Below are 21,054 nucleotides of genomic sequence, written 5' to 3'. Positions count from 1 at the left end.
ACTTTCGTGCAAGAATCGTGTAAGATTCATTCGGAAGTCATTTCATTTTAAATATGGCTATCGATGGGTCAGGATGTCAAATTGTATTAATATTTTATTATTGAATTAGTCATGCTTGTGATATTTGATGAGTACAAACAGGAAAAAAAAATGGAACAAAAAATGAAATTACACTGTACAGGGTAATGTATAATATATATTTGTTTAATGTCTTTTCCTTCTATAGAACAGTGTGTTCAAATTAATCAACTATGTACAACAATTTTAAGGGCATTGATTTCAATATACTATCAACGCGATCATGGCTTCTTAAATATTTTTTTTCTCAAAGAAAGAAAGAAATACCGTTATTATTTATTTTTAATTTAAAGGAAAAATATATCAGGACTCAGCTCTTGTCTTTACATTTAAAATAAGTGAAAGAATGTTTTGAAACGATGTGTCATTTAATACTTTTTAATACATAAAACTTGTCACTCATTTTTGTCAAATAAATGGATTTTAAAATTTTAATTCACATGCACTGACGGCCACAGGTTTAGAAACAGGAGGGGGGGGGTAAATTAAATTACTAGTACAGTCTTTCATATTTTGATGTAACTTTCAATCTAATGGTAGTTTAAATTAACGCCTAATTTTCTATTCTTTTTTTAATCCTTTGTTAAATATGTGCGTAGATACACCCCTTAAAAATGTATTGGAATCTTCTTTCCGCCTTTCAACTGTAATCAAGGTCATTTAAAACAGCGATCACGGGCTCCGAGTGCATGGCAACTGAAAACCTGTTTTGCTATATGTACATGTTGAGTTCACGGCCTAATGACACCTGAAATTACGACTGGATTTTATTTATTTATTTATTTATTTATTTTTGACAAAATGGTTCTATCAATATTTAATGGGTACAACTTATAAATCAGCGAATTTCATCTTTTATTTGTAAATCCGAATTTCTAGCCGTAAACAGTAAAATATACAGAACTGATTTGGTAGTCTTTTCATGAATATCGTATAAGAAAACCTTAGGAGTAAATCATGAATAATTGTATATTATTTGTTTTATGAATCACGTACTTTTTATTTCATCTAAGATATTTCAGTTTTCTTGTAATATACCTGAATGCCGGTGTAAATATGGATCTACATTGTATGTACAATGTATAGTCAAATGCCGCGACTATTAATAAATGTACACATATATACATACGTTTAGTCTATTTTGAAATGAAGGATTTTACACTATGATGGGTATACTGATGTTATTTGATATGCTTCATGTAAAACAAGAAAGAGAATAAAAATAGATTAATAGATCACATTTAACCCCCGTCTTACAGGTATCCTTCCTATTGATAATGCTTACGTAAGATAAAAAAAATTCTTTAAAAAAAGTATCAATAATCTTTAGTAGAGTATATAGGCAAATTTTATTACTATATCAAAATCAAGAAAAATAATCCGCCTACGGAAATCAAACACAATACAATCAATATTATTTAAAATCAATGAGTTCATATTCCTGCTGTAAGAAATCGATTTTGTGTATAATTTCTTAAATTATGCTTATAAAAATATTACATTGAAATGAATGACTAATACCGGTATATAAAAATGTATTTTATTAAACAGTCATTCAAGAAATCGGCATTTCGGTTTTTAACAGTAAACTGTTGGATAAATTAACAAATAAATAAGAAATGACAATTATCTATTAATTAATTACAACTGTCAGAGTATTGAATATTTCTATCGGTTTATATAATACTAGAGTACTGATATTTAATTTAAACAGCTGCTAAATGTGGCTTTATGAAAGCTTTATGAAAGATTTGCATTTAATTAGTTATAAAACCGTAATAATGCCCGAGATATTCCGAGTAGAAAAATCCAAACCGAGGCCAAAACGTGCGAGAATCGTTTACAAAGCGTGTGGGAAACGTGTACAAAGCGTTTCGTGCAGCCTTTCGTGTAAACCGTGCAGCCTTTCCTGCAAAGCGTTTCGTGTAAACCGTGTAGCGTTTCGTGCAAACAGTGTAGCGTTTCGTGCAAACCGTGCAGCGTTTCGTGCAAACCGTGTAGCGTTCGTGTACCGTTCGTGCAGCGAGCGTGTGGGGTAGTAGCACGTCTCAGGGTCTGTAACAATGGATATTTCCGTTTTTTCCCGATAATGTCAAGGCACACAAGGCGGATGTTACCTGTCGGCAGGGGATGCTTACTTCTACATGACACATGTTTCCACCTCTGATGTTTTGGAGGTCCTTGTTTTCATTGTCCTATATTGTATTTTTATTGACTGTTGATCTTCAATACTGTTCGTTATCTCGTTTATGTTTCACTCAAATAAATAATGACTGCAAAAAATATAAATTAAAATCAGACACATGCATCGCCTTTTTCAAACATATATTTGAATTGAAGAACTTATACGTTTTTATGCGATAAGTAAAATTCGGTGTTAAAAAAATGGATATGTCGTCTTTCTCAATAGTAGATAACAAACACTTTTTAATTTTAAATATAAAATACGTGTTAACACGTATATACATTTTTTTTTCAAAATTTCACTTTATAGTACATATACAGTTATAGTATATAATTGAGGGAGTTGGCAAAATTCCGGTTCCACAAGGCAAGCACTATTTTCTGAGGCGCATTCGAAGGAAATAGTCCTGTACAAAAGGAGCTGAAATCTTGCTAACTCCCCCAATGATTTACTTTTAACTGTTTTATTATACCGATACAAAAGTAGAAAAAAATAGAGGATTGCGAATGACGGGGAATTAGCTTCCGGTGTAAAGACGAAAAATGACCCCCGTAGAATATTGACTGGGGGTCATTTTTCTTCGCAGAAATTTGACCCCCTGATCTCTACTCTACATAGAAAAATTTTTGTAGATATTACAGCCATGGGGTCGTTTTTCTCCGTGTGCATTGTAGAAAAATAAAATGACTCTGTAGAATAATGACCCCTTTTCATTTTTTTGATACAAAACATTCCTGTTGGTAGGAATATTCTTGTTAGGCGAATGCATAGGGGTAATATCAAACGACACTATGATCTAAGGTGCCAATTTCTGAATTTTTTAACCTTAAATAACAAAATTAAACTTATGCTACACCTTACATTTATAATACACCCCGTTTTATCTTCATTAAAGGAAAACAATGTAATACTATAAGAGTCAAGATATGCACATTCATAGATTTTTTATCACATTTTATACAGTAAGTTTCCTCAGTTGTCATTTTTTGAAATCTTAAAAAAAAAAGGTCATTTCTAGCTGGTGTCGGAAAAAGGAACTCTAAAATTATAGTTTCCATAATTATAAATCTACTTGATTTAACCCTGGATTAATAATTTGCAAAAAATTGAAATAAAGTTTTATTTTCAAAAGGTAAACGTTTTTGAATTTTGATCCGTACTTTTAAAATACGCGCAGAAAAGGGGCTTGCTCCTAAACTTTGTTCTTATAAAAATAATTGGTTTTCTATGAATGATGTTTTACATTTCTCATAAAAAAGAAGGATGATTTAATTTGTAAAAATAAATACTAAATTAAATTGCCTCTGACCTATGATACTAGGGAAACAAAAAGTGGTTAGCCCCAAACCTTTAAAATGTCTTTTATCGTTTGCTACTGTCAAAAAAAACCTTAATAATTAATATTGTGGTTGTAACATAAAAAAATATTCACTAAAAAAACAAGTGCTCGTCTAATCAAAAATTGGCAATGTAGTATCGATTTTCCCATTTCTACACGTACTTACATGTGATGAATTTAAGTTTTTTTTACCAATAAAAAAACTCAAATAGTGGCATGCCAACAAAACTTAGGCATTCTATACGGAGAGCAAACTCAATAAAAGCCGAATTAGCGTTAATTTGTGGTCCTTCCCCTGAATTTGTGCAAGGCATTAATGTCAGCAGTTTTGAGGGAGGGATCTCATGTTTTTCTGGGTTTAATACATAGGTAGAATACTTATTATTTGAAAGCGTTTGCACTCCCTTGTATGGGAGGGGGGATTGGCCATCAAAATCAAATGCTGTTAAAAAAGTAAAATAGAAGAAAGAGAAAGTTACCAGTAAATTAATTATAGTAAACTAATTCTTCAGTAAAAATAAGGTGTCTTTCAAATTTTTCCGGTATTTTCAGATCAAAATATTTTTTAGTACAAATTAACATCGGGTACGAAGAACTTGGTAGTTGTGGAAGTTAAGTACCGCGTCGAATTATTAGTAATTTCAGTTAAGTGTGAAGGTTTACATTACGTCACGATCTTTTCGACAGATGCATCCAGTGTAAACAATTCAGCTGCCGCTGTGTGATCGCTCAGCTCATATTATCAACATTGACAAGGAAATAGTCTCTTGCTTGAGCAACCAATCAGGGATTAGAAGAAACTTCCAGTCGTAAAGCTTGCGGTTAGGAGGCGTGTACTATTTACCTTGAGCACAGATGTCATCAAAGGTTGTGACAATGCAAAACTTCACACTTAACTGAAATTACTAATATAAGAAAAAAGGGTACTAAATTCCCAAAGGTTTATATCATTTCCTGGTTAAACAAGATGGAGAAGAGTACTACATGGGTAGACTTTACCTATTGGCTTTGTAAATATTTTCATTTTTCAGTAAAATATCAATGATTGAAATAAAAAGTGGAATGTAGCAAGTTTATTTATTCTTTAACTAAGAAACTAAAAACAAAGTATCCACCCCACCCCCACCCTCCTGAAATCTGCTGCCGTAAATTGTCTTGTCAGCGTTTTGGGAATATTGGTGTTTTGCATTAAATACACTTTTATTGACTTCCTCGCATTGCACAATCGGACGGGATGTAATGGCATGGATTATGAAAAAAATTCCCATTTTACATTTTATATTTATGCCCACGTAAACGTAGTTTCGGGGGTATATAATTTTTCACCTGTCTGTCTGATTAATTGTTTAACCTTGCCCATAACTTTTGTCTGGATGGGATTATGACTTTGATATTTCATGATCACAGATGTATTTTTTGTGTGATAAGACATTTCTTGTACAATCTTGTACAATAGGGTGCAATTTTGACCTTTTGATCTCTACCATGGATTTTGACACACGTTTTCGCAAAAATTCCAAACTTTTACATTGGAATTAACTTAAGAATGGTATGTGCTAGGACTGCACATATCGAAGTATTATGGCATGATCGATAGAATAAGAGTTCATTTGTATTTGCAAAGTTAATGTCTAAGAAAATTTCAAAAGAAAGGGGAAGTTACAGCAACCACATAACAGGTGTCTGTGGGCTAATAAGTATTGAAAAAGGAAGGTTGTCTAAATTCCTCTGACAAAAGTGTCCAGTCGGATCATGATTTGTACAAAATTTTTTGAGGATGACAAGAGCTTTTTTAGTTTTGTCTTCAATGAAAAATGTTTGACAACTTTCTTATTTATTTCCAAGATTATTAAGCCCCCCCCCCTCCCAAAGCACACATACATAATTATACCAAACAGAGATCTAATATTTGACCCTTTATATTTTTCTTTAAAACGCGGGACAGAAATTCTTACTTCTATATTTTTTTCAAACTATACCGCAATTCTTTCTCTTCTGATAGATCAGTAATAATTTATGTGCCTTTTAGCGTATCTTAGGTTGATTGAAAATGAATTTCAAACTAAAATTTCAATCCAATGTTTTCTCGGCCGTCCGCCCAGAATTGTACCCGTACATTTCATTGTCTATCATTCATTTGAATGTTTTGTTTGTTATAGATAAAAATGATGTAAGCTGCATATTTCCAATCCTGCCAGTTAATGTTCCGCAGTCTTATTATTGTATAAGAAAGTAGGGATTCAAATTTCTATGAGGGTCATTTTTCAACGTGTGTGGAGTCGTAGAATTTCTCGTCTTGAATGTTTTGATACGGTAGAAAAATGACCTTATTTGTCGTAGAATAATGACCCTAGGTCATTTTTCTACGAAGAAAAATGACCCTATGGTCAATCTTCTACGGGGGTTACTTTTCGTCGTTACACCTGACTAACGCACGGAGGATAAGTCCATTAATATATCAGAGTGATACGAAAGTAAAATCCAGAGGATTATGGATAACCAGGGAATAACCTTCTGACGCAGGGATTAGCTCATTTGATGAACGCAATATTATTCATATTTTACTGCCTACCTTTTATATAGCAAAAAAATCAGTGGAGGTATGATAAAAGGAAGTATATTGTATATGATTGCGCCCATGACAAAAGGGTCCTTATGGCATTTGTGCTAAAACAGAGAAATAACGTCATAAAGATGTGACGTTGCAGACTGACGGTGAACTTCGACGCAAATATTTTTTCTATCCACGTGTTTTGACGTTGGCACATCCCGAGTCTTTATCGCTGTTTCCAACGTGTGGAATTTATTTTCAGTTATAAATTAATTAATATCTGAATCTCCTAATCCATTGATTTTTAATAGATATAAATAAAAACATTTAGAACTGGTTTCTTAACAAACATTATTAAATACGTCTCTGATAATACCAATACAGACCCTGAGACGTGCTACTACCCCACACGCTCGCTGCACGAACAGTACACGAACGCTACACGGTTTGCACGAAACGCTGCACCGTTTGCACGAAACGCTACACGGATTGCACGAAACGCTACACGGTTTACACGAAACGCTTTGCAGGAAAGGCTGCACGGTTTACACGAAAGGCTGCACGAAACGCTTTGTACACGTTTCTCACACGCTTTGTACACGATTCTCGCACGTTTTGGCCTCGGTTTGGTTTTTTCTACTCGGAATATCTCGGGCATTATTACGGTTTTATAACTAATTAAATGCAAATCTTTCATAAAGCTTTCATAAAGCCACATTTAGCAGCTGTTTAAATTAAATATCAGTACTCTAGTATTATATAAACCGATAGAAATATTCAATACTCTGACAGTTGTAATTAATTAATAGATAATTGTCATTTCTTATTTATTTGTTAATTTATCCAACAGTTTACTGTTAAAAACCGAAATGCCGATATCTTGAATGACTGTTTAATAAAATACTTTTTTATATACCGGTATTAGTCATTCATTTCAATGTAATATTTTTATAAGCATAATTTAAGAAATTATACACAAAATCGATTTCTTACAGCAGGAATATGAACTCATTGATTTTAAATAATATTGATTGTATTGTGTTTGATTTCCGTAGGCGGATTATTTTTCTTGATTTTGATTTAGTAATAAAATTTGCCTATATACTCTACTAAAGATTATTGATACTTTTTTTAAAGAATTTTTTTTATCTTACGTAAGCATTATCAATAGGAGGGAAACCTGTAAGACGGGGGTTAAATGTGATCTATTAATCTATTTTTATTCTCTTTCTTGTTTTACATGAAGTATATCAAATAACATCAGTATACCCATCATAGTGTAAAATCCTTCATTTCAAAATAGACTAAACGTATGTATATATGTGTACATTTATTAATAGTCGCGGCATTTGACTATACATTGTACAAACAATGTAGATCCATCTTTACACCGGCATTCAGGTATATTACAAGAAAACTGAAATATCTTAGATGAAATAAAAAGTACGTGATTCATAAAACAAATAATATACAATTATTCATGATTTACTCCTAAGGTTTTCTTATATGATATTCATGAAAAGACTACCAAATCAGTTCTGTATATTTTACTGTTTACGGCTAGAAATTCGGATTTACAAATAAAAGATGAAACTCGCTGATTTATAAGTTGTGACCATTAAATATTGATAGAACCATTTTGTCAAAAATAAATAAATAAACTAGGAAACTTATTGTTCACAGAACAATAAGAGGTCTTTCCACCTTTTTAAATTTCTTATAGTTTTATATTTAATTTTAAGGGAAATGGCTTGAAAAAAAAAATGAAAATAAAAAAATTATTTTTGAAATGACCTTGACCTTTGACCTTGAAAAAAATTTCAAGGTCAAAGGTCAAGGGTCAGATTGCAATTAACCCCATGCTTCTACCATTTATAGTTTTCAAGATATAAGGTTTAATAGTAAGTATAAAGAAGTTAAAGGGCAATAACTCATATAAGGGGTCATCGGATTCTTTTGCACTTATACAGTGAAATTAGGCCTAAAGACTTTTAAGACATTAGTGAAGGTTTGGTGTCTCTAGGGTCTACAGTTTCAGAGGAGTAGCGATAACAAGGTTTTTTGCACAAGGGGCAATAACTTTTAAAAGGGTTAATGTTAGGGGACAAGAGTGAAATTTTTGAAACAGTTTCAAGAGTACATATTTATGATGCATAGACATTAAGTATATGTTAAAAGACAAAAGAGATATAAAAAGAGCTAAGTTTTCTATTTTTGGAATGACCTTGACCTTTGACCTTTACATGAATTCGAAGGTCAAAGGTCAATGAATCATATGCAGTTGGTCCCATGTCTCTACGACTTGTCGTTTTGAAAATTTTTAATTATTTGTAAAATTCAAAAAGTTTCAGGGGCAATAACTCATTGAAAGGGTCACCGAATGCTTTTGCAATGAATACCTTTACGGTTTACGGTTTCAGAGGAGTAGCGATAACAAGGGCTTTTAGCACAAGGGGCAACAACTTTTAAAAGGGTCAATCTTAGGGGCCAAGATGTATATCTTCTAAAGAGTTTCAAAAGTACATATTAAAGACATAAGATAGATCGTATATGTTTAAGGACATAAGAGCTATTAAGAGAAATTTATTTCTCATATTTGGAATGACCTTGACCTTTGACCTTGAAATGAATTTGAAGGCAAATGTCATTGAATGTTATGCAGTTAGTTTCATGTCTCTACGACTTTTCGTTTTGAAAATTTTTAATATTTTGTAAAATTTATAAACTTTCAGGGGCAGTTACTCATTGAAGGGGTCAAAGAAAACGTTTGCAATGAATAGATTGAAAAGTCTCCTAAATTAGTTGAAGACGTTAGTGAAGGTTCTGCATCTCTACGATTTACGGTTTCGAAGGAGTAGCGATAACAAGCTTTACGGTAAAAGGGGCAATAACTGCATAAGGGGTCTAAGTTAAAACATGGGGGGTCATTTTTCGGAATAACTTTAAATATCCAGTATCGTGAACTATAAAGTTTTTCGATAAGTCTTACAGTGTCAAAACATAAGGTGAGAAATAAAATAATAAAAAACAGAAGCATTTCAAGAGGTCTTTCCACAGAAAGGTGGAAAGACCTAATAAATAAATAAAATCCAGTCGTAATTTCAGGTGTCATTAGGCCGTGAACTCAACATGTACATATAGCAAAACAGGTTTTCAGTTGCCATGCACTCGGAGCCCGTGATCGCTGTTTTAAATGACCTTGATTACAGTTGAAAGGCGGAAAGAAGATTCCAATACATTTTTAAGGGGTGTATCTACGCACATATTTAACAAAGGATTAAAAAAAGAATAGAAAATTAGGCGTTAATTTAAACTACCATTAGATTGAAAGTTACATCAAAATATGAAAGACTGTACTAGTAATTTAATTTACAACCCCCCACCCACCCCCCTGTTTCTAAACCTGTGGCCATCAGTGCATGTGAATTAAAATTTTAAAATCCATTTATTTGACAAAAATGAGTGACAAGTTTTATGTATTAAAAAGTATTAAATGACAAATCGTTTCAAAACATTCTTTCACGTATTTTAAATGTAAAGACAAGAGCTGAGTCCTGATATATTTTTCCTTTAAATTAAAAATAAATAATAACAGTATTTCTTTCTTTCTTTGAGAAAAAATAAATATTTAAGAAGCCATGTTCGCGATGATAGTATATTGAAATCAATGCCCTTAAAATTGTTGTACATAGTTGATTAATTTGAACACACTTTCTATAGAAGGAAAAGAAATTAAACAAATATATATTATACATTACCGTGTACTGTGTAATTTCATTTTTTTGTTCCATTTTTTTTCCTGTTTGTACTCATCAAATATCACAAGCATGACTAATTCAATAATAAAATATTAATACAATTTGACATCCTGACCCATCGATAGCCATATTTAAAATGAAATGACTTCCGAATGAATCTTACACGATTCTTGCACGAAAGTAACACGTTTTTCACACGGTTCTTACACGAAAGTCGCACGTTTCTCACACGCCTTTCGCTACACGGTTTGCACGAAACGCTTTGGAGCTTACACGAAACGCTGCACGGTTTACACGAAACGCTACACGGTTTGCACAAAACGCTGCACGGTTTACACGAAACGCTACACGGTTTGCACGAAACGGAAAACGCACGAAAATCACACGCTTTTTTGGGGTAGTAGTACGTCTCAGGGTCGGTAGTTTTTTACATGCGTAAATGTATAGAAGCTGTAGACAAGGTGTTTCTGAAAGGATAATGAACCTTTATACTCTAGATAAATTTTATTTACATATTTATACCATTTTTAGAATACATCTTAGACAGGGTATATCGTAAAAAATATTGCAAAGGAAAATTGTCTTCCTAGTTCTTTGAGATCCGCTCCACCACTCTCAAATATACATCGCGATCGCGTCGATCACATGTAAACATTGATTCATTGGTGCATACTACTTAAACTGTTGTTAAATTGTTTGTACAAATGTTGAAACTAAAAATACATCTTCCACGTTCTCTACAAATCTAGCAAGAATGTGTAAGAACGATAGTCAAGATTATTTGTACATGTTGTATTTTCTATAAATAAAAATAGGAGAGATAACTCTGATGTCAACAATCGCTGTAACAGGGGTACCAGACGGGGACATTCATTTTAATATTGCGTACTTTTTCACATTTCAGCTGCATGTCGCATGAATTTGCTCCCGGATTATAAAAGAGATATTTTATGACTTAATAAAAACACTTTTAATCGTCAGCATAATTATGAATATTTAATAAATAAATATTGTTGTACCTTGGGAATAAGGTTAATGTAGAAAAAGAAAAAAAAGGAAAACTGCAAAATTGAACAGACTTTTTTTTTCAAATCTCTTATCTATAGCTTTTTTTTTTTGCATGAAATAATTTCATGACGAATTTCATTTTTTTTAAAATAATAAACATGTAAAGCGTCTACCTTATAATCATGATTAAATAAATTAAACTTTAAAAATGTTGATTTGTCTTATATTCTTGTTGCACACAGACAATTCAATTTAGAGAAATGAAAACAAGCAAAAACATCCAAATGAACAAAAAAAATGTTCTTAATGTTCTAACTTAAATAGAGCTGGTCAAGTAAATCTGATGAGAGAGAGAGAGAAAAAGAGAGGACGGAAGGTAGATAAAAATATTTATACTGAATCTCTTTATCTAATATTGAGAAATGTGAAACTCTATTGAAAAAGATGAGTTTTCAAAACAAATGAAATAAATGAAAGAAAATATCTTTTTTTTTTCTCTAAACTATGTATACATGTATAGCTATTTATTTTCAAGATCTCCAAATTTAATACACATGTAACTCTTTGGTACTTACGTGTTGTTGTTTTTTTTCATACGGAGTTCAAATGTTTTAAGCATTATCTGCAAATTAATTCCTTAAGCCATGACGAACTTTGCCTTTCATAAAAGCTCGATCAGCATTGAATGTCTCTTAACAGATCAATTATCATGCTAAAAACTCAATCAATACTGAACTTATAATCTCATTGCAGTTATTAATGTGGAATAATATATTGTTTAACCTGCCATCAAATTTTGGATAAATATCATTAAATATGCTCAAATATAATTTTATTTGTTTTGATAAAAAAAATCCTTATAAGTTCAGGGTCGGGTTTTATTTCTACATGTATATGCTAACAAAAAAATAAAATTCTATGCTGAAAATACATGACATAAAACCGCAACAATATGCTTGCATGTTGTTTTATTTTGGCCGTAGTGCAGGGGATGGGGGTGGGGGTGTCCTTATACATTTCCGTAACGTAGGCTTTACAAGGCTTAGCATATCCAAGCTTCTGGCACCAGTCACGTAGCATCGTTTTTGAAAGTGGGGGGGGGGGGCAGATATTTTTTTTTTTACTTCCCTGAAAAAGTTGACAAGCCAAAAAAAAAGGTTAATGTTGCACAAAGTCGAAAATCCTAATTCATGGGGAGGGTAGAGGCAAACTTTTTTAATGTCAACTACTTTCAGTACCAATTTTTATACTACGTTTTACGTACATCACTAATAGTGGGGGGGGGGGGGCAACCAGACTTTCAATTTTCAATTCCTATAGTATAAGTAAGGTTGGGGAAAAAAATGAAGGGCCAGGCCCCCCTGCACCCCCCCCCGCCCCCCGGTTGCTACGTCCCTGGGCACGGGACAAGAATGGAATTCATACTATTTAAAACTCACTTTAAAGAATAAATTAGAAAACAACATTAGAATGAAGGGGATTTTTTTAAAATTAAGTCATAAATAATATGATGATTTTCTAAGATGTTTACATCCCTACAAAAACCTGACATTACAAAGCTCAGCGAGTTCTCAGACAATTGTCAGGAAATATATTATACAAAACAGTCATATTAAACTGACTATATATTTAAGGATAAACAATTACATATCATTAATCTTTAACCCACCCCTACCCCAACAAGAGCTATACATATAAACCGTAAATGGTATCTTTAATTTAATTCTATGGGTGTGCTTCTAAAACCATCCATTTCATAAAATAAAACCATATTTTTTAATTCTAGGGTATCATGATTAACAATACTGAATATTCATAGCAATCTGGTTCCAGGCTCATAGTGTTTATGATCGCTGTGCGATTTTGAAAATGGAAATGCTCAAAATTACAAATATAAAATGAAGAATAATAGGCAGCATTATTTCAAACTTAAATAAAAAAGTGAATCTGCAAGTTGTAGGGGTTAATGGTACTGGGTGCACCTAAAACTTTTGAAGTAAAAAAAAAATTATTTAATTTAACTCGTGTTCACAAGAATTGTAAGTTTCTGCCATTTAGATTATTAACCCCCCCCCCCCCTCACCAACATACACATAATCCTACAAATGTTAATCTATTGTGTAAATGATTGCGGATTATAACTCATTCATTTGTTTGTAACATTTCCACCTTTTGATTGGTTAATATTAAAATATTTTTACTGCTAGCCTGAAAAATATTTCGTGTATCCTTTATATTTTCAAAAAAGCAGTGTCATTATTGACCCAATGCAGACAGATAACCTTATAGATGCAGTGAATCAACCAAATTTCCTTTTTATTTACTGTCTATTGTGCATCGTAATTACATGTTAAATGTACCACACTTCACAATTTTTCTGTCTTTATATATAAAATTTAGAAAGAAAGAACAATCATAAAAATAAATTTTCACTTCGCAGTAGCATTTAGGTAGCGTAATGTTGTTCCAGATATAATTTAAAAAAAAATTAATTTTCACATATACATGTACTAAAGATATATCGTGTATGCTGAAATCTTGACCTATCGAGAGCAATGTTTAAATTAAAATAATTTTCAAATGAATTCTACAGGCTTATCAAATGACTTTTGCATGGATTACCAGTAAATATTTTGTTTGAGAAAATAATTGTTTAAAAAAATGAATGGGTGTTGCCCGCTGTTCAGGTCTCCCCCTGGTGTCATAGAAAGGTGAAATGTAAAACAAACACTCACTCATAATACTATACTCCACTGATGAATCCATTATATATACATATGTATAACTATTGAATAATTATTAATAATTAAAAGAGACAATGAGATAAAAATAATGTGCATGGAAATATATTAAATATCATACAACTATTAATCACCGTAGTAAAATTACAGAAGAAAATCATTTAACGTTTACTCTGAAAACGTTTGACGTTGTTGAAAACATGACGTCATTATTAACCTGTTAAAGTATATTTGATAAAAATGAAGAAAAAACCTACTTAGAGTAGACGTAGGACCATAAAAATTCATATTTGACAACTTCTAACCTTACTCTATCAGAATCCGTGAAAAACTCAAAATGCATAAAAATTGCAATAAGGACCCTTTTCTATGGAACGCCGTCACTGCCTTATAGCAGAACACAACAATTGCACTGCGTCAACCTTCCATTTCATTATGTCAACTCTTTATGACATTTACTCACACAACTAATACATTGTGTCAACCTTCTATTACATTATGTCAACTCTACATGATATTAACTCATACTACTATAGCATTGTGTGAACTTTCCTTTACATTATGTCAACTCTTTATGATATTTACTCACACTACTATTGCATTGTGTGAACTTTCCTTTACATTATGTCAACTCTTTATGACATTTACTCACACTACTATTACATTGTGTCAACCTTCGGTTTCATTATGTCAACTCTTTATGACATTTACTCCCACTATTATTTTATTGTGTCAACCTTCCATTATATTATGTCAACTCTTTATGACATTAACCCACACTACTACTGCATTGTGTCAACCTTCCATTACATTATATCAACTCTTTATGATATTTACTCACACTACTATTGCATTGTGTGAACTTTCCTTTACATAAAATCAACTCTATATGACATTTACTCACACTTATATAACATTGTGTCAACCTTCCATTTCATTATGTCAACTCTTTATGACATTTACTCACACTACTATTGCGTTGTGTCAACCTTCCATTATATTATGTCAACTCTTTATGACATTAACCCACACTACTACTGCATTGTGTCAATCTTCCATTATACCGTATATCAGGTTTTTTCCGCGTCATGTTTTTTCCGCGAATCAGAACCTAAATCAGTATATTAAATTTACGCGAATCAAATTTTCACTATTTCAAAGTCCCAGACTCCCAGTCATTATGTTATTAAAATTGTTTACGGTAATCCTATGAAGGAATTGGATGTAAAATGTGAAGTCATTAAGCCTGAGTTACTTCATATGGGTGAGAAATAAAAATAGATCGATCGACCTTCACCTCGTCAATTTCGGAAGACCCGCTCAGCTGATTACATACCTGTTTTGCGTACTAATTCTGAAATCTCCAGATATTACTTTTTAAGATTTAGATTTAAGATGACAAAGGTCATTTACTGTTCCAAACTGATTAGCAGCTCAGGTATAATTAGTTTAATAGCTTCTCGCAAGGAACGTGACCCATATAATTAGCTAGCTTGTCAATTAGTAAACAAACAATAAGGGCTTATACCTATTACCGGTATCCGTATCTTGCGCTTGTCCTCTGATCCCGCTAATTCTACCCTCTATGATATAAGCATTAAGAAATAATTCTACTACAAAAAGAAAACTTTGTATTAAATTTACGCCGTTTTATTTTCCGCGATTCAGAACTCGTCGCGAACAAAGCGGAAATTGGATACACGCGGAAAAATCCTGATATACGGTATTATGTCAACTCTTTATGACATTAACCCACACTACTACTGCATTGTGTCAATCTTCCATTATATTGTGTCAATTCTTTATGATATTATCCCACACTACTGTTGCATCGTGTAAACCTTCCTTTACATTATGTCAACACTTTATGACATTTACACATTCTTGCATTTCGTTATGTTTACTGTTCATGACATTTAATTAAACAACAATTACATCGTGTTAACCTATCATTATATTATGTCAATTCTTTATGATATTAACTCACACTACTACATTATGTCGATTCACTATTACGTTATGCGAACACGGGTATCCTCGGCCTTTATATGAGCATAACGTATTTTCCGCGTTCCGCAAGCACTAAAATTGGCGGGAGAGAAAATTGTCGTAGAAGAAATCTCAGCGATTTGGGAATGGCATCATTAAATCAAAACTTTAAGCGACAAAGGATTGACAATCTTAAAACGTGCAAAGCCTTAACATTGCGTCTGTAAATCAATGGCGTTTACTTTTATCTGATAATTAAATAAATCAATTATGAGTCGTGCAGCAATTTTTTTTTTATTTTGATTTGATTTTATTTTTTTTGATAAAAGTCTTAAACTTCTGATCTTACTAAGAACATTGTCATAATTTTTTTTTATCAGTCTTGAACTTTCCTTTTTTTTTTAAAAGTGTAAACACATCGTATAACACACGTGCACTGGTGGGTTGGGGGGAGGGGGAAATCCCGCCCTACCACCTTTAGTGACCAAAATCTACATGTAAATACAATTAATAAATTTATTGGTCAACTTTTTTAAAGCCAACTTACTATCACTTCCAATTTTTTTCCCTACAATCCTTGATAAAGTGGGGGGGGGGCAACCATCCTATCAATAAACATTTACTCTAGTAAAGGTTATGTTGGAGAAAAAAGTGGGGGGGGGGGGGGCAGGCCCCCCTGCCCCCCCCCCGGTTGCTACGTCCCTGTACTAAGGCATATTCAATTGATTTAGATGAGGGATTGGTAGATTTTTGTAATAGAATTCTGGCCCTGGAATGGTTGAAAAAAAAATTACTAATTCCAGTGACGTATCATCTTTTTCGAAAGAGCTAGGGGGGGGGGGGGTCAGCCAGAAAAAAATATTCGCCCGAAAAAACGTGAGAAGCGAAAAAAAAATTGTCCACTCCAAGCCCGAAAATCCTATTTCGGGCAGGGGGGGTCCAACTTCGATCAGTCCTGATTTTTTTGTCAGATATACTACATTACCCTCAGTGGACTATACTTCAACAAAAAGTGGGGGTGGGGCTGTACTTTCAATGAACATTACATTTTCTATTGTAAAGTTATGTCTGGGAAAAGAGGGGGGCTGATATTTTGTGCCTGTATAATTCTTCCTAATCAATCAGGACCCCCCCCCCCCTCTTACCAGTCATAAAAACACGGTCGTCAACATTCATTTTATACCAGATATACAGCTTTGAGATAATGTAAATGTATTTTTACATCAGGTAATGCACTTTTGGAATCAACATGATAAAGAGTTAACACAATATAAAGATATTTTAAGATCACATAAGAAAGAGTTGACATAACGTAATTATATATCCACATCACGGAATTGAGTTTTGACATAATGTGATAAAGTGTTGATGTAATATAGAGATATGTTCACATAATGTCATACACTTTTTACACCACGTAATAAAGCACTGACATAAAGGTAAGGTGAGTTCACCTCACATCATGATGCTCCCGACGTAAAATAAAGATAAACCCATATCATGTAATAATGCTTTGATATAATAGAAATATACACTCTCAAAAAGGAATGGATTTTTGACTTCATGTAATGATAAGTTTAATTATAAAACACAATTCACTTGACGTAATGCAATTTTGACCTCACATATTAAAGAAATGAAATGATGTAAAGAAACATTCATTTCACGTAATAAAGTTTTAACACAATGTAAACACATTATCACTTCACATAATGAATTTTCGACTTCAAGTTATGAAGTGCTGACATAATGAAAGGATGTATTTACTTCATGTAATGCAGCATTGACATGATGTAAAGATATTTTTACGTAATCTCATAAAAAATTGACATAACGTAAAGATATGTTCACATCACGTAATGATAAATTGACATAATAAATGCATAGTTGTATGCTATAAGGCAGTGTTGGCGTTCCATACTTTTCACATGGGCGTAATCATATTATATTTCGTATTTTATAAAGGAAAGAACATATTGATATATAATCTTTTTAATGTTTAGATAACCTTTAATTCTTAATACATGTAACTTCTCCCACCTAAATCCCATACAACAAAAGCTACACTTATATGTACAGAGCAGCCCTGTCCTCCGGGCTGCAAAATATTCACCACTTCTTATTGCTTATGTGACTTTTTGGCCCTGATATATACATGTATTTTGAAAGCCATAACATTTTAATGAAACTTAAATCATTGGCATTTTGTTTACATTAAAGACGTTTTAAAAGGTATAATAAAGTGCTAGGAAGTGTGGTTTCTTTGCATTAATTACAGCATATATCTAGAAACAAATTTATGTCTTTCATCAGATGCACACATGACTGATATTTAATAATATATGTTTCCAAGTATGCACTTCCAAAATACTGGTACTACAAATGCGCATTTTATTCATTCTACTATAATAAAACAGCTGTTGTTTTTGTGTTGGAAGACTGAAACAGGTGCAATGTTTAATGATTATAATTTGGCATTCAAATTTTTATATGCAAATCAAAAGCAATAAAGAGAGTATACACAGGTCAGAAAATAGTTGCAGTTGTTGGTTTGAAAATTAAATCAATTATTTTCCAGAAAAATGAAATAGTCACAAGTGCTGCATCGTATTTATAATTAATTGAAATGTTTTTTGTATTTTCTGTGTATGTTTTGTATGCATAACGAAACCAATTTCCTGTCTTTCTATTTATTTAAAGGAACAAATAACGTCTGATAAAATTAATTATAATGAGAGAGAAAAAAAAAACAAGCAATTAAAATGATGATGATAAATGAGAATAATAGAAACATGTGCATGATGAACAAATGACTGCCGTCATGAGAAAAGGGCCCTTATCTTTTGACGTCACAATGCTCAGAAAACGACGTCAAAGTCGCGGTATTGTAAACACGGAAGTAATTTTTGTTTACCGCATTTTGAAAATCAAATTTCAAAGTGTAACTAAAATTTGAAACTTGATGCGGGCATCTTTTAAAAGGAATATGATATTATTACAATTTAGTACGTAAATTTATTTATAATTTTGTTTAAGTATTTAATTTGATGTTGATATACGGGACATTGGACATGCGATGTGCTAGCTCTAGAACAGCGATTAAAACGATGTAGACCGTTCTTATAACCTACTTTTTCCCTAAAAATATATACCACAATTTAAAACGTACAGAGTGTATTTAGTTATTTTAATTTTAATCCATAGTTAATCATACTGATGTACCCCGATAGCCAGCCTTCGGTGAACTGTTGATTAAAAAGGGACGGGGGTAAGAAGACAAGCCAAAAAAAAAAATCTCCGTATTAAAATCCGGTTAAAGTTAAAGCAGAGAAACATAATCCCTCTTTGATTGAATAAAGATATACTGGTAACATGGGTGATTCAATCCTTCTACATCAATTAACAATAAATATTTTTTTTGCTATATTAACAGTACATGTATTAGAATATGCTAAGGAAAAAATACGGTTGATGGGGATGCCACGAAAATTTTGCCAAAATAAATTTTGTTTCAAAAACTAATTTAGAATGATCAAATAAATGCATTCAAAGGAATTGTGTAATAGAAATTACGATTGTTTCAGATTTCGGAAATTGTTCCAATGAAATAAATGAATGAAAGCCCCCTGGAACCTATATTGCAAAATGTTAAGGAATTAAATACTGTAACAGCTTTTTTAGACTTTTCCCAAAACCATTATACCCAATGTTGAAGAAATTTTCAATATTACATTGACAGTGATATTATGAATGAGGATATTTATCAACCAAAAGGAAAAAAAGTATAGATTAAGCAAAAAGACGTACGTACTTCTGATAATATCAGATATATAGCTACATCTCTTGAGAATATATTCACTGAAAGATCAAAAAGTTTGTGACAAATTGTTATGGGTGTAATTTCCAAAAGTTATGAAAATGTTCCAAATATTTAAAAACTTTGATAAGCGTGAAATATATATCACTGCTTATTGAATTCATGATATGAAATAAATAAGTCACATTTTGCGTTGAAATCTTCAACTCTTATACATGTATCAAAATACCCCGCATATCTCGACATTAATTTCTTAAAGTTCTGTTGAAAACCAGATTTCATATCATACTCCTAACATGACTCTACGGAAAGTAATTGATAAACAAACACATGCTTTCTTCTTTTAAAGAAAATATTGGTCTTCACAGTCGCGCGCAAGTAGCAAGAGGGGTAGGGGGTAGGGATTTACATCGAAAGTTTGGTCCCCTAACCCCATGCAACCACACACACACATACACACTTTTTTTGCTGCAGTATGGTCAAATTCGTGCGCTATAGGGTAAACTATAGGGTAAACTATAGGGTAAAAGAAGAATGCAGTGTATTATGATACTAAACGAAGACTGAACCTACCCCCCCCCCTCCACAACGGCGAAATTTGATTCAAGTTTCGACACCCCCTTTTCTGGATGACTTTTTTTTTAAAGGCAAATTTATTTTTTCCTGTCTGACCCCCCCCCCCTCCTCTCTTTTTCAAACTAGTTGTGCAGGGACAGGCGAAGTTACGAGTCATTAGGTTTTTTTTTTGGATATGTTTGGTTTGTTCTGAAGTAATAACTAGGGAAAAATTGGTTTGCCTAAATAATTTCAGCCAAAGAAAGTCAAATTAGAACGGTGTATTATTACTTAATTAACAGCAGCACCTCATACAAAAAGCATTAACGCATGTTTGACATAATTGTTCATTATTGGATAAGACAATCGTATCGAAATGTGAAGGCTATTTATGTATCAAGTTAAAAAGCCATTGTCACGGAGGAAAATGAAGAAATGACCGTTCGTGGCGTTTAAAGATTTGCTTTGCTTGTCAAAGAAAATTTGGTGGTTTAAAGTGCCTACAACTGAAAAGAAAATACCCCCCCTACTGAAATGGCTTCCTAATGGTCTAACGTTCTTGCATAAAAATACAGTGGACCTTCAGATATCCGAACGCAAGATATTTGGATGCTTTATTATCCGGACTATTTTTCATCGGAACGAAAGTTTTTAACGTTATTTAGTCTTTTTACCTGATAATTCAGATATCCGGACGCTTCACATACACTTCCGGAAAAATTGACTAGGAACTAAAGCGTCCGGATAAATGAGGCTCCACTAGCAGTATTCATTCAGTTTTTAAGTGTCAAATAGACTTCGTAAAAATCTTAATGGAACTGTACATAATTTTGCACAGAAAAGCCAAGCACCTTATAGTGTACATATAATAAAAAGGGACAAGAACAGCACAATTCCTATCTCTTTGATTAAATTATACAATATTTTAACGTAACATATATTTTTTTTAGATCATAGTAGCAGTCCTTTTAAGAAATATACAAAGGTTGTGTTCAAGTAAAACAGGGTACAGGTGGCAGAAGATAAAAAAGGG

This window comes from Saccostrea cucullata, unplaced genomic scaffold (assembly GCF_032062105.1).
Source record: "Saccostrea cucullata isolate Sc308-1 unplaced genomic scaffold, CSIRO_AGI_Scuc_v1 ctg3591, whole genome shotgun sequence".
In the NCBI taxonomy this organism is placed as follows: Eukaryota; Metazoa; Mollusca; class Bivalvia; order Ostreida; family Ostreidae; genus Saccostrea; species Saccostrea cuccullata.
The sequence above is the reverse complement of the archived record's forward strand: the minus strand, read 5'-3'. Positions refer to the sequence as shown.